The following is a 14,902-nucleotide window of genomic DNA, read 5'->3' on the forward strand; positions in this document are numbered from 1 at the left end:
GATTGACTTCAATAGGTGATTACTCAGGCCCTTTTTGATTAGTAAGACAAATGCAATACCTTTATCATTTTAAATTGTGTTAAACATTGTGAAGAATATTTCATCTAAATTTCATTTATGCAGAGGACACATCTGAAGTGAATTGTAAATACAGATTAGCCATACATACACATTTTAACTGAAGTTGAGAAACCACCAAGGATTATCCAGATGGCAGTTCTATAGGAGACTAAACATGCGACAGTCAGTCAAGTATTTATCTAAAAATGCAAATTCTCAGGAAAAAAGTTGGTAAATGATAGATTTCAGTGTTTAACCCCATTTCAATGCAGGTTTTCATTTCCTTCCCCCTTTTAGAGTCTTTAGTTCTTCATAAATAGATATTAATGCAAAACATTCATTTATAAAGGTTTTGACAAATGGGTCTCCTTTTATCTCATGGTTTTCTTTAGAAATGGCATAATTGCAGTGTTCAGATGGCACAAAGAAATAATTACTAGCTGAAGAATTAGATAGCTAAATTGGAGAAAATAAATTGGTCTCTAGAATAGGACAAAAATCTGAATGGATAAAACTTTATAAACAGGCCATTGTTCAAAGATGGATCCTCCACAGGTTGTTAAGCATTGTAATAATTTTTTCTTTACAGTACAAATATGTGTATTGCTGTGTCTTTATGATAATACATATTGACTATCAATACTTTTTTTTAAGCTACTCATTTCATTTCAGCAGTATCATGATATTTTATTATTATACCTGTTTTCATGAATAATGAGCCCAGTCAGACAAATAGTATGCCTGTAGACCCCTTTTGTATTTTTAAGACTCAAGCTATTACTTATTCTAGTACATAACTGGATAATTTATGTATTATAATAATATATATGTTATTATAATTATTGTTTATAATTATCATATAGGTAATGTATTTATAATAAATTATAAATTTAGAACAAATTGTTAAATCATTTATAATTTATTAGACCTGGTGACTCCATAACCTAGACTAGTGTAAAGCTAACAGTCTTGCAGTAGAGGACTAGGATATTAACAGTTTCACTTAAACAGATTAAAGAGGTACAGATTTTAAGAGGGTTGAGGTGCTTCATGGTGATTTGAACAGAGTGTATGTGACTTAATTCCAATGCTTTGTATATAAACGTAAGCAATTCTTTTGAACACCAGTTTCTTATTCCAACATTTAAATATCAGTGAGATCTTCAAAGTATCTATTTACCTGCAGTTCTGAAGTAATCTGGAGTCAGTCTTGCTGCCAGGAGTGTTCATGCATTTTATATTAATCGTCACTGAATAAAAACAGAAATGACCCCAGGAGTCCCCAAACTAATGAATATTTAACTATTTTAAATAAAAAGTGAGAGACAGCTTCAAGAGGATAGAAAAGGAACTGAACAGGAAATAATAGAGAAGCATAGAAAGAAAGTGCTAACATTAATAGCAGATGGACTAAAATAGTTGCAGATATAAAACTATGCTAATCAGGCTAGGAGACAGACTGTTGGGAGCAGAACAACTCATAAAGCTTGTGTTCAGCTGCAAGCATACTGTAGAACAAAATGGAAGAAGGGGAACTAATCAGGCATTGTAGGAATAACAGAAACATGAATACCATAGATAGCAAAACATCATGCCTGAAAAGCAACATTAAAATATACTTTGTGTCCAGAAATAAAAGGTATAAGTAAGCAGAACAGCATGTTACAGCTTTAATGAAATAAGGATGGATAACATAAATAGAACACATTTGAATCAGTATTGCTTGGAGCAAGGAAGTGAGAATGGGTGTTTTCTGGGTATTTCTGGTAGTCCTTTACAGCTTTTCTAGGCTGGACTGGAATGAAGAATAATAAATAAATATTACTGGTAAATGTGTTATTTTGGGGGTAGAAAACAAAATATATTAGGAATGAAACGGCTCAGATATTTCTGGATTTAATAATTGCCTAAATTCTTCATCATTTTGTCAACAAACTGTTAAGATTGAGGCAAAATTTACATGTGTATTTGGTGAGAAAAGATGCTTAGAAAACAGGTTTTGGACTAAGTGGTCCTGTGATAAGAAAAATAGATCTGGATTTCAGAAGGGCAAATTTTGAGAAACTGAGGGAACCAAATAGTGATATTCTTTGGAAGAACATACTCAATGACCTGAGAAGGAATTTGAAGTTTGTTTAAGTCTGAGTAGTTACATCTATTCCAACTATGGTGGAAAAAAATGTAAGTAGAGCTAAGCATTGAATACATAACGAGACTGATCCATGATAAAAGCTATGTCTAACAAGATCAGTAAATATAGAGATAAGTGCTGCCAAATGGCAAGCTGGTATAGTAAGGTATATCAAAACAAATAGCAGAAGATTCAAGTATCTAAATGAAAAGAGAATAGAAAAAAAGTGAGGCTATGTAGACTGTGAAGACTGGAATCAAGGATAATCTCCGTAAAATTAAGTCAATCTTTGCCCCTCTTTTGGGTAAAACATGAGTGGTGGAAAACTGAAAAACATTTGTTCTAAAGATGAGTATGATTCAGTCCATACTGATACTCTGTTTTATTACTCAAGAAATTTTGGAATCCGGTAGCTTTATTTCTGAGACTAAAGTAAACCAATATGAACATCCCTTTAATCCATAAGTAATTTTAGTTGCTCGTTCATTTGTAACTTCTGAATGTTCTGTATTATACAAATTTTATTTAAATAACTACGTAGATGTATATTTAATCTGACATGACAACTTTAAGATCTCCTGTAAGAAAAATACATCTTTTTCACAAAATGTCCAAATCAGCTGAATTATTCCTGATCTGCAACAAACCCACATCCAGAATAATTAAACTGATGTTTTGATTTTTAACACTTGTGGTCTGGGTTTCATAGTCCTTTCTTCTGTGGATGACAAATTTCTCATACTACAGGTTCTGGCACTCAGTGGCACTAATTAAGTGAAGAATTCATCAGCAAAAGTAAGAAAAGCATCAATATAAAATTATTTGTTCGTTGCCTGTTCACTTGTCATCAAATTCTATTTTTCATCACCAAAAATGTAGAATTTAGTGAGAGCAAGCTTTTAATGTAATAAATTGATCTATCATGTGATATGAAGTTATCAGAATCCTTTTAGGATGTATGATACTTTTTTCCCCTGCAACCTTCCTAAGTACAGCTTTATGGTAATTAATTTGCTCTGAAAAACTCTTGAATTTGTTTGAGTTTATGATTAAAACTTCAACTTCATGTCTAGTTCTAAAAGAAATTTAATTGTTTGGGTTAACTGATATTACTGATGCTAGTACATGAATTAAGTATTTAATTGAATCTCTAATATTCCTTAGTGCAGGCACTTCTGATTAGAGATATTTCTTTAAGCTGATACAAGATTTAAAAAAAAACGAAAAACTTATATACTGCCAGCTGACACACATTTGTTTGTGTTTCCCTTTTAAAATGATTTCCTAGGGAGAGATAGAATCTGTCATTCCAGTTCTAGGTCACAATATTTCTAAACATGTATTTATGCTAAAGAATTATCACATTTATTCATTCTTTTGATACTAAAATACAGAGAGACCACTATAATTCCTTTCTGAGATACTTTTATGAAGCTATTTACTAAAATATATCTTTCAGGTAATCTACTATGTTTTCAAGACAGACCAAGTCTGTCTCTTTTATATCTATTTTAACTAATAATTACTTATTTAACATCTTAATTTGCCAAATTAGAACTTAATATGGCTTTGATTTTATTGATCTCTGAATCTGCTCCTTTATTTATTCACAAGCTCACTGATGTCTTTTGTTTACAGACCTCTACCTTCCAAGAAAGCTGTGCAGTTGGAAAAGTTCTATACCTGCCTATACCTGCCTATACCTGCATAATTTCTTACAGTCTTTCCCTGTGCGTTCTTTTCTGGTCACTGTTGGAGAGAGGCTGCATGAATAAATGAACCTTTAATCTGACTGTGAGGTCTGACTCACTGTATTTCTTATGCAGAGATGTATCATTTAATTCTTACACATCATTTGGTGCTGAAAGATGTCTGTTTAACAATAGGACATGCTATATAACTCATTTTTTACTGGCCACCTGTGCCAGTACTGGATAACACTGGGCAATGAAGCAACACCAGAAGAAAGGTACACCTTAAAATGGGAAAAGTATCCGAATCTGACTCTTCAAGAGTTCTTCATTAATCATGGGCAGCATGCAAGTAAGTAGATTGTGTTATGTTTTTTCCTTGTCCACATATTCTGCACTGACTTTGAATCATACTGTGTTCATTATTTGTAAGTGCAAAGAAAAATAAATCTTGGGGTCAAATAAGATATTCCTGGGTATACTGGGGTACATTCAGGTACTCAGGTTATACCAGGGTACACTTCATGACTCCAAGTGATGTGTTCACTGTATGCTGTGCTATCTTATTGCCCTAAAAGAGGCCTCATTCTTTCCTGTCATTAATACATTCTTGCAAAAATGTAGATGGATAAGAATGCTCTATCTTCATGAGGCAACAGGTCTCCTGGTAGTGCCCCTCAGAAAGCACTGCATCGCTTCTTACTCTAGATAACTCTACAACAAAATATGGTCTAATATAAGGAAATTTGATTTTTGAGTATTATTTAATGTATCTATTTGGGAAGTTACTTCATGTTAGCAATTCATCTGTAAGATGACAACTGCCTTTCTAAAATGCTCTGAAATCTAAAGCAGAAACAGATCATATAAAAACATTTCAATTACACAATTTAACTGTAAGTGGCATATACTTTTGTTTTTATTGTGTTGCTGTTACTTGGTTCCTGTGTTATTACTTACATGTTCTTCTGCAAAGTATTCTCTTCTGAAAACTGGCTGTGAAAAATTATTACTAATTACTTATATCTTCTGTATGATATATCCTTAGACAGCTACAAGTGTTACAGTAAGACTGTTTAGTTAACAACAATATCTCTGTCCCTCTCCTCTCCTAGCATTTCCCTTTGTGTTTGTTAGCAGAAGATTTTAAAATAATGTGTTTAAATATGTTGGAAATTTTTACTAACAAAGATACAGAAACCTGTGAATGACCATAACAATCACATATTGTAAAAAAAATGCTTCTCAGTTTCTCTGCCTATGTATATACAGAAATTTTGTATTGTATATATTTGAAAATAGAGTATCTGTTCAAAAGGTAATGTGTTCCGTAAGTGTTTTTCATTGTTCTTAAGATTGTCCTGTGAAGTGTATTTGGAAACAAAAAACAAAAAAGCACTCATAGTCTGTGTCAGAAGGCAAAAAACAAATAAGACTTTGTATTGGAGATTCTAAAGGAAAATGGTACAGTACGATTACTGTGCTGTGCGTTTTACAAGCCTGACAAGAATTCTGTAGTTGAATTGCCTTAAAATATTTTTACTACAGGTACCAGGTGTCTTATTTCTACCATTTGTATAACATATTTATTCAATTCCAAATGAAAGAAATACTTAATTTTCAACACCTTGGAATGTAGTCAAAAAGCAAGATTTCAAAAAATATCACTGTATTAGAGTGTTATTTTTTTCTAGTGAACAAGCCCTGAAATAAGTTAACCTGCAATATTATCAAGTATGCTTAAAGCATGTCATTAAGATTTGTTAACAGCTCAATTTTCTAGCCATGTAAAGCAAGACTCTTAAAACAATTCAACAGGCTTATTCAAAAAATGTTCACTCTTAGCATCAGATTATTACATTTTAAAACATCAGGAAAATTATATTCTACAATCAGCATTAGCAAGTGCTCATTGTTTTCAAGATAAAAATATTACTAGCAAATTCCAGACAGGGAAAATGAGAAGCTTTAATTTTGGATAAAGAAACAATAGGAAGGCATTAAACAATGCCTATATCTTCAACAGTCTTTTCTTCTGATAGATTTTTAATTGGATTTGCATCTTCATTGGAGAGTAGCAAAATTAAGTGAACACTACACATACAACTGCACATTTGGCCATATTGGAACACATGCTTCTATTTAGAACTTTGTTTCATTCAGTATCAGTGAAGTTTCTTGTTTGTTATTTGCTGTTCTTCCAAAATTTCCTGCAAATTTTAAAACTTGGATCTCTCCAAGACACTGAAAAATATTTAATTGCTTCAGACTTGGTTCTGTTGTTTGTTAAAGGGATGTCTGTTCTTCTTGTTGTTGTTTTCTCTTCCAAGAATATTATTTATTATGACACACCTACAATAGTTAATCAAAACATGTCAAAAATAAAAGTGACTTTTCCAAGCCAAGTACTCAGTACTGTTTGACACACCTCCAAGAGATCTGATCCTCAGTAAGAGGGCAGGTAGAACCAAATTGAAGAAGAATGTCTGAAGAGAGCAACAACTGAGGCTGGCAGGAGATATCTGAGAGTTAGGACTGAGGACATTAGGCATTATTTGTACAAGAGGGCTAGGACATACACTGAGGAGGCTGCAGAGGAGATTGATGTTTTAGTATCATCTGCCTCTGTACTTACTTTGCAGGGAGCTGGATAGCTTGAGGAGTCTGAGAGCCAGCACTTGCAAAGCTCCCAAGCTGCTGGAATACCTAAGAACATGGTGTACCCAAGAACAGCTCTGAACACAAGAGGAAGCTAGTAGAAGCACAGATGTTGACAGGAACATATTCATGGTCCAGCAAACGCTGCCCAAAAATGTAGATGCATACTTCTTGTACAAATCTGTGCTGTTTGCACAAATATACAGTTTACCTTTCTATTTAGTTTCACAAAGACACCTTGAAGAAAATTCTCCAAAAGAATAAATGAACACTTACAAATTTGAATACACTGACAAAGGAGGACAAAAAAGAAGGAGAAAAAGAGACTTTTCTATAGGTGGAGAACATTACAGGTCCCTAATTTTGGTGAGTGTGGGATGAAGTGGATCTGGATTCTAGTCTTTGTAATCAATACAGAGAAAGTATTTAAATGTCACCAATATTCCAAGTGAGGGTCCTACCTGCTAGGTAACTGATTATTCTGGTATCTCATTTGTTCCTCATGAAAATCCATGAAAAAGATTTCCTTGAAAAAGCTGCTGACAGTTTATACTGTCATATTCAGTTTGAAAAAAAAAATTGTTATTTTCTAGCCAGATGTCTTAGCGAACTGGGTTTGTGAACACCGGGCAAGGAGCAAAATGTGATAACATGCTCTTTGAAATGACTTTGAACATGGGGAATTAAAACTAGATAGAGAATTCCAACATGGATAATATTTACAGTTTATTCTGCAAGATCTGGATCCATTTTTACAAATGCATTGGGCTTTTCTAGAGTTTAAGATAAAACATCATGCTCTTTGTCACAACAGAAAAAAAGAATGGTCACAGAATCACGGAACAGTTGAGGGTGGAAGAGACTCTGGAGATCCTCTGGTCCAAACCCCTGCTCAGAGCAGGGTCAGCTACAGCAGGTTGCTCAGGGCTGTGTCCAGTCAGACAACCTGTTCCAATGTTTGACCACCATCAGTGTAAAAAAGTTTTATATTTAAACAAAATTTCCAGTATTTCAGTTTGTGCCTGTTGCCTCTTGTTCTCCCACTGAGAACAGTCTGGCTCTGTTCTCTTTACTCCCCCTTATCAGATACTTATATGCATTCATAAGATTCTCCCAAGCCTGCTCTTCTCCAGGCTAAACAGTCCCAGCTCTCTCAGCTTCTCCTTGTATGTCAGATGCTCCAGTCCCTTAATCATCTCTGTACAAAGTACAGAAGTTCAAAATACAAAAGTGTGAAGTACAGAAACTGACATTTCAAATACAAGATTTGCATAGCACATTATCACAGATTGATTTTTACCTATGTGGTTCTACCTGGCTGTTTAGACAACAGTGGAATATTATCTAATAATAAAACTTGGTGACATGTTATAAGCTAACTTAATCTATCACAAGGCATAGTATGTTGTATGCTTTTAAGTCTAGCAACACAATTGCACTTGGACTGTCACAGAATGAACAGGAAACAAAACCAATGTCTTGTGTCAAATATGAAACTAACAATGCTAATGAGTAACATTTAAGTTTAATATATATAATAAATTATTTCCAATGTGCTTCTTTAAAGCTGGCACAATGGTTAAAATAAGTGCGAATTATACACTTTTATTAGTTATAATCTGAAGAACAATTTCCTGAGAATAAATGTGGCAAATTCATATAATATGTTAAATCTATATTAAGTATCATAAAACCATGGCACTGCAAAGGTTAATAAAATAAACTTCTGTCTAAATCCTGATTTTCTGTGAACCACAACTTCTCAAAACTCTCAATCCAAGGGTCATCAGAATGATACCTTGTTCCCTATTACATCAGCAAGCTGCATCATGCAAGGAAACACAATGTTCTTTTGTAATGGGGTCTAAAAACAGGTCATGCCAAGAAAGATGCATCAAGTCAAGGAATTTAGAAAATTCACAGTTCACTGAAAGTAGTGGTTAAAAATATTTCCATTTCCTTTTATCAAGTGAGGAGAGCTCAAAGAGTTTAACTTAAAAATATTCTTTCCTTTCTCTCCTCACATAGATTTTTATATTAGATGATTATCTAGATATTAGATTATTTATATTAGATTAAGAAATTCAGTAATCCCTCTGTGTTCTGTATTCATATTTCAGAGATTTTTTTTGTATTAGTTTTGTTCATTCTTTATTTCAGCATTTCATGATGATTAAAGAAAGCTTTCTGTGAATATTTTTAAACCATATTCTGTCTGATTTTGGCTGTTTTTTAATCATTCATTCAGGAATATATTCATGTCTGGTATATAGATGGCTTACTGCATCTATAACTATATTGTTATTAAGAAAATTTAGTTCATCATACAAAATTAATCTCAAGCAATTAGTAGGAGAGAATGTGCATCAGAGTAACTTTCTGTGTTTTCATTTTTGGTTCAATAATTTAAATTGCAAGATAATTCTGAAATATATTTCTATGTGAGCTGTATGTTTAATGTCTAGCTAAAAGGAATAAAGTGAAATAAGGCTTGGTTAATCTTTCAATTATAATCTTCAAAGATTATCTTATATTAAATACTCTATTCATATTTCCTTTGAGGAAGTGATTTGCTTCTGCAAGAAGTGTGCTCGTTAAAAAGTGTGTAGCATAGATAACCTCACAACCATACATTTTTACATTATTTATTTTAAACTGAAATGGGAAACAAGCACAGGCATAGGACTCTGACATGCCTAGGACACCTAAACATTTAACTTCCCCTTTTGTCACAGATGTGATTCTCAAGTTTTGTGCTTCAGACAATGGATACAATATATCATCTAAATCAAGTCATTGCAGTTGCACTTCTGCTGCTTTGTAAAGTCACAAATAAGACAATACATATATTGTAATGCCTTCTGTTTTACTTTGTCTTTTCTTTCATCAAAATTCACATAAGAGAAAACTATATTTGAATTTAGAAAATCCATTCTCAACTTTTCTATATGATACCTCTGTATGTGTATAGAAAGGGATTTGATAAATGCCTTGTTTCGGTATATTCTAAGCTATTAGTGACATATAAATTGCAATGAATAATATTTCCAATCTGGGAACAAACATATGAAATTATAGCTCTTTTGATTGAGTTGTGATTGGTTTAGCAAAATTCTTACAGTATCTGGTTTCTGGTTTTCAGAGCCATTTTGATGTTCAAAGTGCCCTTTGGTTTTATTTCAAAATTTGTTCTTTTGCCAGAGAGTATTTTAATAAACATATTCATTAGAACAACTGAATTGGAACAAGTATAGGCTGAAAACTCACTCAGGGTAAATTTAAAAGTTTCAGTGAATAACTGCATACAGCATTATAATAGGCACACAATTCTATTTTCTGTCTTTATTCAAGGGAGATGCAGAGTTTGCCAGACTTTGCGATTTCATGAAACAGAACAACTTCATTGTAAAAAGCACAGTATAAATGCAATGTCAATGTTTGTTGAGACTAACTTCATATTTAATCAAACCTTATTTTTCCCATTTCTAAATATTTGAAATAAATAGCAATTTAATAGCCTTTCCATTCTTAAAGCAATAATAGAATACCATCAAAATGTTCACTTGGCCATGCATTGTGATTGGCTGAAATTTTGTAGGCGTTATAGCTTTATACTGTATGATTAGGAAACAAGTTAACTTGGGTAGAATATTGAAGTCATAGTAAAACCCCCACTTTTTCAATAAACTTAGATTTTTATTTTTAAAGCTTTTTGTATTAAGCTGGAAATGGTTATGCATTGAGATGAAAGAATTTAATCTTTCCCTTCTTAATTTTTGCCAAACTATGCTGAGCAAAACTCTGAAGTAAAGGCTGAGGATCTGTATGTTCTTTCCATGCTGTTCATTCTTCTTCCCAATGAATTCACTTTCTCCCGAAATTGAAACCTATGCAAAGCCACAGAAGCTTTGAATGTTCAGAATTTCCAAACTCCTTTGTGCATGTTTAGTATATGGGGCATAGAAAGAAAATACATTTTGTATTGCACATCATTATTATGTGCTCATAGTAGTAACAGACAATATGAAGGGCTGTAGACAGCAATATGAGAAGCAGTAGGAACAGCAACTGATAATTGAAGCAGTTTTCTCAGAGAACCCAATGTAGTCAAACTATTCCAGGTATTTATATTCTAGCACAGCTATTTAAGGGAAAAGGTATGAAGTATATTTTCCACTGTATGACTAATGCTGTTCTTCTGTAAAGTCACAATGTTATTTCTGTCTACCTTGTATTCGAAATCTGCCTTCATACATCTGGCTAAATTTGAAAGGAAACATAATTCTTAGATTCCTTACTGAAAAGTACGTTTAGCTATAAACTCTCAAAACTTTAAAATGGCATATGTATTTTTTTTTAAATATTTTCACTGGCTTTCCTGAAGCACTGTAGCCATAGAGTCATGTAACAGAAAATATTAGACAGAATCATGTTTGGCTCTCTGAAGCCTTAAGATATCCCAAATAGGAAGATTGTTCAGCCGCTAAGCTGCATTGACTCTTCTTTGAGAAGGGCAATGTGCTGAAGTTGTATAGATTGAGATTCACAGCAGAAAGTGGCATATGGATATTTCATTATATATTGTGGCATGCACAGATAACATTTCTCCCATATTTCTCTCTCAGCAAAACCATAAAAAAAGACTTAAGCAGACACAAGCAAATTATAATATAAGTTCAGTTTTGCTAAGTTCTGAGATGAAGTGCTCTTGATGGGTACTTATTTGCAGGAGAACTTGCAAGCTATGCAAAGAAAACGATAGACTTTCATGCTAGACTTTTTCATTATTCAGACCAGATAAATTTACCGTATGCTTTACATATAGGAATTCTTAAAATGCGGTAAATTATAAGTACTGTCTAAGGTGTAAACCCACAGAATGGTTGAGGTTGGAAGGGACCTCTGGAGATCATCTAGTCCAACCCCCCTGCTCAAGCAGGGTCACCTAGAGCACATTGCACAGGATTGCATCCAGGCAGGTTTTGAATATCTCCAGAGAAGGAGACTCCACAACCTCTCTGGGCAACCTGTTCCAGTGCTCTGTCACCCTCACAGTGAAGAAGTTTTTCCTCATGTTCAGATGGAATTGTCTGTGTTTCAGTTTGTGCCCGTTGCCTCGTGTCCTGTCTCTGGGCACCACTGAAAAGAGTCTGGCTCCATCCTCTTGACACCCTCCCTTCAGATACTTGTACACATTGATAAGATCTCCTCTCAGCCTTCTCTTCTCCAAGCTAAACAGGCCCAGCTCTCTCAGCCTGTCCTCATAAGAGAGATGCTCCAGTCCCCTAATCATCTTTGTGGCCCTTTGCTGGACTTGCTCCAGTAGTGCCACATCCCTCTTGTACTGGGGAGCCCAGAACTGGATGCAGTACTCCAGATGTGGCCTCACCAGGGCTGAGTAGAGGGGGAGAATCACCTCCCTCGACCTGCTGGCAACACTCTTCCTGATGCACCCCAGGATACCATTGGCCTTCTTGGCCACAAGGGCACATTGCTGCCTCATGCTTAACTTGGTGTCCACCAGCACTCCCAGGTCCTTCTCCACAGAGCTGCTTTCCAGCAGGTCAACCCCCAACCTGTCCTGGTGCATGGGGTTATTCCTCCCCAGGTGCAGGACCCTGCACTTGCCTTTGTTGAACTTCATGAGGTTCCTCTCCGCCCACCTCTCCAGCCTGTCCAGGTCTCTCTGAATGGCAGCACAGCCCCCTGGTGTATCGGCCACTCCTCCCAGTTTTGTATCGTCAGCAGCAAACTTGCTGAGGGTGCACTCTGTCCCTTCATCCAGGTCATTGATGAGTAAGTTGAACAAGACTGGACCCAGGACTGACCCCTGGGGGACACCGCTAGCTACAGGCCTCCAACTAGGCTTTGCACCATTGAGCACAACCCTCTGAGCTCTGCCATTCAGCCAGTTCTCAATCCACCTCACTGTCCACTCATCTAACCCACACTTCCTGAGCTTGCCTATGAGGATGTTATGGGAGAGAGTGTCAAAAGCCTTGCTGAAGTCTAGGTAGACAACATCCACTGCTCTCCCCTCATCTACCCAGCCAGTCATCCCATCATAGAAGGCTATCAGATTGGTTAGGCATGATTTCCCCTTGGTGAAGCCATGCTGACTACTCCTGATCACTTTCTTGTCCTCCACATGCTTGGAGATGGCCTCCAGGATGAGCTGCTCCATCACCTTTCCAGGGATGGAGGTGAGGCTGACTGGCCTGTAGTTCCCTGGGTCCTCCTTCTTGCCCTTTTTGAAGACTGCAGAGACATTGGCTTTCTTCCAGTCCTCAGACACCTCTCCTGTTCTCCATGACCTTTCAAAGATGATGGAGAGTGGCTTAGCAATGACATCCGCCAGCTCCCTCAGCACTCGTGGGTGCATCCCATCAGGGCCCATGGATTTGTGGGTGTCAAGTTTGCTTAAATGATCTCTAACCCACTCCTCCTCGACCAAGGAAAAGTCTTCCTTTCTCCAGACTTTCTCTCTTGCCTCCAGGCTCTGGGATTCCTGAGGGCTGGCCTGAGCAGTAAAGACTGAAGCAAAGAAGGCATTCAGCAACTCTGCCTTCTCTGCATCCTTCATCACCAGGGCACCCACCCTATTCAGCAAAGGGCCCACATTTTCCCTAGTCTTCCTTTTGCTGCTGCTGTCAAGGACAACAAGAAGGGCTTCTTCAAATACATCTCTTGCCAGATTTAATTCCAAACGGGCCTTAGCCTTCCTCGTCACATCCCTGCATACTCTGACAACGTTCCTATATTCCTCCCAAGTGGCCTGTCCCCCTTTCCACTGTCTGTATACTTCCTTCTTCTGGTTGAGTTTTGCCAGGAGCTCCTTGCTCATCCTGCCTCCTTTGCTTGACTTCCTACTCATAGGGATGCACCGCTCTTGAGCCTGGAGGAAGTGATGTGTGAATATTAACCAGCTCTCTTGGATCCCCCTTCCTTCTAGGGCCCTAACCCATGGGATTCCTCCAAGTAGGTCCCTGAAGAGGACAAAGTTTGCTCTCCTGAAGTCCAGGGTTGCGATCCTACTTAGTGCCCTGTTTCCTCCTCGCAGGATCCTGAACTCCACCATCTCATGGTCACTGCAGTCAAGGCTGCCCCCGACCTTCACATCTTCCACCAGTCCTTCTTTGTTTGTTAGTACAAGGTCCAGCAGCACACCTCTCCTTGTTGGCTCCTCCACCACCTGTGTCAAGAAGTTGTCACCAATGCTCTGCAGGAACCTCCAGGACTGTTTGTGCCTAGCTGTGTTGTCTTTCCAGCAGATATCAGGGTGGTTGAAGTCCCCCATGAGAACCAGGGCCTGGGATCGTGAGGCTACTTCCAGCTGTCTGTAGAAGGCCTCATCGACTTCCTCTTCCTGATCAGGTGGTCTGTAGTAAACACCCACAACAGTGTCACCCATGCTAGCCTGCCCTTTCATCCTTACCCATAAGCTCTCGACTCGCTCTTCATCCACCCCTAGGCACAGCTCAACACATTCCAGTTGCTCTCTCACATAAAGAGCAACTCCACCACCTCGCTTACCTGGCCTGTCTTTCCTAAAAAGCACATAGCCATCCATGACAGCACTCCAGTCATGTGAGCTATCCCACCATGTCTCTGTAATGGCAATGAGATCATGGCCCTGTGACCGCACACAGATCTCTAGTTCTTCCTGTTTGTTCCCCATGCTGTGTGCATTGGTGTACAGGCATTTCAGAGAGGTGATCGAGCATGCAGGTCTCCCAGGAGGGGTAAAAGAGGATCCTCCATAGCCACATCCCATGCGCACTTCCCTGGCTGCATTCACCTGCTGGAGGCATCCTGACTTGAGCTGTCTTTTGCCAGCTACCCTGTCACTATAACTCTCCCCTTCCCCCATCTTTCCTAGTTTAAAGCCCTCCTTACCAGGTTGGCCAACCTGTTGGCAAAGACCCGCGTGCCCCGCTTAGTGAGGTGGATCCCATCTCTCCCCGGCAGTTGTCGATCTTCAAACAGGGTCCCATGGGCGTAGAAACCAAAACCCTGTTGCCAACACCAGCGGCGCAGCCAGTCGTTAACTTGGAAGTCTGTCTTCTCCTCCTCCTTTCATCCATCCTCCTCACTGGCAGGATTGAGGAGAAGATGACCTGGGCTCCCAGACCCTTGACCACCATCCCCAGAGCTCTGAAATCCTGCTTGATGGTCTCCAGTTTGCCCTTGGTGTCATTGGCGCCCACATGGAAGAGCAGCAGTGGGTAATAGTCCGAAGTGTGGACGAGCCTAGGCAGTCTTTGCATGACATCTCTCACACGAGCCCCCGGCAGGCCACAAACCTCTCTAGACAAGAGGTCAGGTCGGCAGATAGATGCCTCTGTCCCCTGCAGCAGGGCGT

Source organism: Apteryx mantelli, chromosome 5 (genome assembly GCF_036417845.1).
Source record: "Apteryx mantelli isolate bAptMan1 chromosome 5, bAptMan1.hap1, whole genome shotgun sequence".
Taxonomy (NCBI): Eukaryota; Metazoa; Chordata; class Aves; order Apterygiformes; family Apterygidae; genus Apteryx; species Apteryx mantelli.